This window comes from Chrysochloris asiatica, unplaced genomic scaffold (assembly GCF_000296735.1).
Source record: "Chrysochloris asiatica unplaced genomic scaffold, ChrAsi1.0 scaffold00049, whole genome shotgun sequence".
NCBI classification, from domain to species: Eukaryota; Metazoa; Chordata; class Mammalia; order Afrosoricida; family Chrysochloridae; genus Chrysochloris; species Chrysochloris asiatica.
In genome coordinates, this window is record NW_006408567.1 from 2,645,680 (window position 1) to 2,650,979 (window position 5,300).

The following is a 5,300-nucleotide window of genomic DNA, read 5'->3' on the forward strand; positions in this document are numbered from 1 at the left end:
TTTCAACATATTCTCAGGAGAACATGTTCATAGGGCTGCTACGAGTTGGAGCCACCCAGCAACAACAAGGAGATAATAGCATTCAAAAATGTTTCTGAATTGATGCTTACAGTTTTCTGGGATTGTCAAGGGCCAGTATTGGAACACTATCAGGAAAAAGGTTCAAAAATCAACCATGCTCATTATAGTGAGATTCTCGTGAAGACCTGAAGCCTAAACTTTGGACTAAATGCAGAGGACTGCTATCCAAGGGTGTGTGATCTTGCATAATAATGCTCATCCACACACCTCTACCCACACTGTTGACACTCTGTAAAAAGTGTGTTTTGAGGTGTTTAAGTGTCCTCCCCATAGTCCTGATCTTGCTCCATTTGAACTTTCATCTGTTTGGTTCCCTGAAGCAAAAAGTATTGAACAGCAAGGAGATTATGTCAAAAATGATGTATTTGTATTTTCTAGAAGTTGATTAAAATCAATCCTACAGTCAGAATATGGGGGAAAAAAATGTTTCTGAAAGTTCTGTCTTCTTCAGGACTTCTGCTAATATCTATCCATGCAAGTTAATATTGTAGCTTTTACATATTAATATATATATATAATTATGTAAAAGAGAAGTGAAATTACAAATATAAGAAAAATGTGATATAAAGAAGTGCATTATGACTTTAGCAGAGAATCCAAGAAGACTTCTGAAAAAAATCTAAATGAATGAGGTCATAACTTAACATTTTAAATTCCCAGTGCTGAACTTTTTTTCAATATTAGATTTATTATCAGACAGACATAAATCCATTAATCCAAATACTGGGAAGATATTTTTTTTTTTAACTGGAAAAAAAAACTTTATTCTAATTAATTCAAACAATTACATCACAACAGCTAGTTTAAGGAGGCCTCACAAACTTCTGTCCCACCCCAAACTTAACTTCACCTCCAAGCTCTCCTCCATGGTGATTGTGAAGCAAGGCAGTTGTTGATGAGGGAGGAGAGGGTTAACTGGTGCCGCACACTTTACACTAACAATTGTAGTTGTATGTTAAATTAACTTGGTCAGGAAAGATGATTTTCCATTTCTTCAACTTGAACTTCTTGATTATGCTAATCCATTTGTAAATCGACATTGCTTCAGCACCTCACTGAACCCCTCACAGAGCTTGAGGTCACCCTGGTTCTGGGCACACTCCAAAAATTGTTTCATCTCATAGTGGCAAGGGCCAAACTGCTGCTGCTGCTGCTGGTATGCTGGCTGGGCGCCCTGAGGTTCCTGGTAAGTGATGTCAGGCCTTGCTGCGGGCTCAGCTTGACTTCCTCCACTGAAGCCTCCGGTGATGGCGTGGCCCAGCGTGTGCCCGACAGCAGCAGAGCCTACGGCCACACCAGCGGCTGTGGTTGCCATCTGGGCCATCAGACCTGGCTGCCTGGGGGCAGCAGCGGGTGAGCCCACTGCTGACGGTAGGGCCGCTGCTGGTGGGTGAGCAGCTGGAGCTGGCCTGGGGGCAGCTCTCATCTGAGGTGCCCGGCTGGCAGGAGGGGCCACCCGGGAAGTACGGCTCCGACTTCCACGCGGCATCTTCACTTCGCGGGTGGGGGATTCTGGATACGAGAAATGCTGAGGTCTGAGCTGAGCCTGGGAAGATAGTTTTACAGTCAGACAGAAACCCAAATAACTCTTCATTCAAGTTACATTTCCCCAACTTATCCATAAAAATGAGTGTTCTGAATGTCTTGTTAAATCAAAATGTACCATGTATGTATCTATGTACTTATAAATGTATATATTCCACACTCATTATTTTTCCTAGTTTCCTAGTGTAGCTCCTGACGGACAAAAGCATTTATGCTAGTTTAGTATGTGATGTTAATAAAGCTGTTTTTTCCTAATACAATAATCTTTCATTCCTTTTCTTCTTTTCAAATTATCTGCTGCATTGTAAACCATCACTAAAATTTTTGCTATAGATTAATGTTAAGTGTATGTATCTAAAATTTTACCTTTTCATCCCTTTGTATAGTTGCTTTTCCAGTGTCTATATTTACTTTTTTTTTTTTTAGGTTTTTATTGTGGATTGAGTGAAAGTTTACAGGGCAGATCATCAGTTTTACATCCAACAAATCATATATCTTGTTTTATTACAATGATTATAATCCCCTCCATGTACCATCAGTTAACAGTATTTCTCTCTATTCACTTTAGCTATTAAAAAAAACAAATAAACAAAACAAAACAAAAAAACTCCACTCAGGAATATACATTAATTTGCACCACCAAAGGGCCCATTTTGCAAGTCTGCCTGGTGGCTGACAGCTCTCAGTCCCTCTTTTCCTGTGAATCTAGAGTCCTCAGCTGTTCCCTTTCTCCATGTCCTCATCTCTGCCTCCATCTCTGGTGTCGCTGCTTCTCTGGATAAGGTCTCACATTCTGCTTTTGCTTTTCTCCTTAATGGTCCTAGGGTCCTTTGTTTCAGGACTGTAAGATTAACTACTCCCCCCCTTTTTGTTACAAAACTTCTACCTTTACAATTGTGATAGTCACAATTAGTCATGATAACAATTACTCACTATTGAATCATAAGAATCTTATCCTCATCTCTTTTAACCAGACCCATCTAGAAAAGATGAAAACTATTCAGTGGGGGTCTCTTTCTTCCCCCACACACTCTTAAACTAAACTCCCCCTTGAAACCTTGTAAGCCAGTCACTTCATGCCTTTATCACCCCCTCATTTTATGTAGCCAGTGTTTAAGTTGGCCGTCTCTATCTACCCTGTATACAGAAGAGATAGCATTGATTTTTGATGTGAAGTCTCCTTCCCTCTCTGTTGATATTTTGAGCTAATAAATCCATAAGTATAGGTCAAGTACATCAAATTGTAGCAATTTAAACTTGTTTCCTGTATCAAAATTGTTTTGTTCTTCCCCCCCCCCCCCATTACTCTAGTTAAATGCTGATTATCAAGCCATCTAGGCTAGGTCAAATGGGTACTATTTGCAACTTTGGGTGTTCTTCTGTTCCCCCTCTCCCTTCATATTAGCTGGATGCTTCACTCTCAACTTTAGCCCTCTGTGGCTGTGTCTTTGTCCATAAGCTCAGGTGTCCCCAGGTGTCCCCACACTTTGGACCAACCAGCCCTTCCTCTTCTCTCTCTCATCTCCAGGTCCATGGGAGTCAATGGACTGTGATTGAACTCAGCCTATTTCTTCATTGCTGCCTTTCTCCATCTTCCACTCACCAGTAGATCAACATGGGCCCCAGCAAGCTTACATGCCTGCTCATGTGTTCCCTTTGAGTTTCAGTCTTAGAGGAGGATTTGTCCTGAAGGAACTTGATTGCTTTCCTTGATATCTTCCTGGCAAACAGCTTGCTTATTCTTGTAGTAGCCAGTCATACTGACATTTTTGTTTTTGGGTTTTTCCTGATGATCTTTCTTTGAAGATGTATCTTTTGTTGCTCTAGCTGTTCCAGGCTGGTTTGCTTTTCCTTTCTAGTGGGAATGTCACTTCAGAAGGTTCTGGATGGGGCTCAGGATTCCACCTCAGGTCCTATACATTTCAAAGGCTACACAGGAGGCCTATTTCACTGAGCAAGTTCTAGAACCCATTTTAGATATTCCAGTCAGTTATAGGCTGAAGTTTATAAGCTTACAAGGGCTTACAAGCTTTCTGTAATCATGTTTCCCAACATTCCTTTCTATCCAAATCATGTTTCCATTTTACAATAGTAGGCAAGGGAAACCAGTATACCTGAGGCAGTCTAACATTTTAGTATTATTTCCCCTCTTCAAACTATGCCTTGATACCTGTATCATAGGGCCCTGTTGTTTGAAGTTTGAGCATGCATCACTACTTACCTCTTTCTCACTTAGCCCATGCATGCCTGTCTCAGTGTTCCCCTATCTACCTTGTTCTTCCACCCCTCCCCCTTATTGTGTATTGCCCTCCTCAATACCTGAACTATGATGTGTCTGCTCTTATCCTGTGCTCTTTTGTCACCTCCCTCCAACTTCCCCAACCCCCCCCCCCCACTCTAACCCCATGGTTAAGTGCCGTTGAGTCGGTTCCGACCCATAGCAACCCTGTACAGGGTTTCCGAGGGTGTAAATCCTTACGGGAGTAGAAAGCCTCATCTTTCTCCTGTGGAGCGGCTGATAATTTCGAACTGCTGACCTTAAGGTTCACAGCCTGATTCGTAACCACTACGCTACCAGAGCTCCTTCAACCCCATGGTATCAGTGTTGAATTTTGACTGTTTACAGTAATCTGAAGGACATTCAGTCTTCTAATAATAAGTTTTGCAACTCTGGATTTCTGCCTGATGCTTGGCCTTAATAAGGATGTTTAAAAACAAAATATTGGAGAACAAACAAGATGGCGGAGAGGGTGGATGTACAGTGAAGAGCTCCATCAGCAACAACACAGAATACTGGACCAAGCAGGCTCAGGGGATGGTGCCAGAACTCTGAACCACATATAAAGGACTATTTAGAAGGTTGGAAGGCTTATAGCTAGGAGAATTTATAGCAGAAGCAAGAATTCCATTATTTTCCAATTCAAGATGTTCACAGAGCTGCCATCTTGGGTGAGATCAAATGGAGGAAGGATCAGAGCAGCCACAGATGCCTGACAGAACTGCAAAGATAAAGGTGTGGACATTTTTTTTTTTTTTTGGTATCTGTTTATTGTTCTCTCGATGTCTGCACACCTCCATTCTGGTAACTAGAAAGGGTGTCTGAGCAAGAGGACACCCCACCCCTGCCCCTGGAAAGTTCTACTACGCATGCACACAGGCCTCCTCAAAACTTAAAGAGACAGTTTCCACTTAAAACCAAATGGCCACAGCTGGACCTGAACTGTTTATAACTAGAAAAAAAGGCCTGAACGGGGATTGTGGAGTGAGACAGGCAGACTAAAAAGGAAATAGGATGAAATTGAAATCCAGAGTTACGTCACAATGACCAACAGTGGCATCTTGAAATTTCTTAGGAAGTAGAATGAAAAGGGAAGCCCATCTCTTGATTACATCTTGAGCCAATCTGAAAGCATAAAAAGTACCAAAATACACACCCATCTAAGTATTAAGGCCACAGATAACCCCTGAAGATGTCCAGAAAACAGAAGCAGATGAACATATCAGCACATGTCCAGAAATGAGAAAAAGTGACTGAGGCAAAAGAGCTGGAAGTGGACCTATACTCCATACTGGAAGATGGGCAGGCTTTGGAAATGCCTGAGAAGTAATTCAGAAAAATGATTATAAAATGTATCAAAACACTATGCAATGAAGTTGAGAAAAATAAGGAAGAA

At 41.5% G+C, this 5,300-nt stretch overlaps 1 pseudogene; it reads right to left on the reverse strand.

The window, feature by feature from the left end:
* Positions 1–1,093: 1,093 nt before the first annotated feature.
* Positions 1,094–1,570, reverse strand: LOC102813271 (annotated as a pseudogene).
* Positions 1,571–5,300: the final 3,730 nt, after the last annotated feature.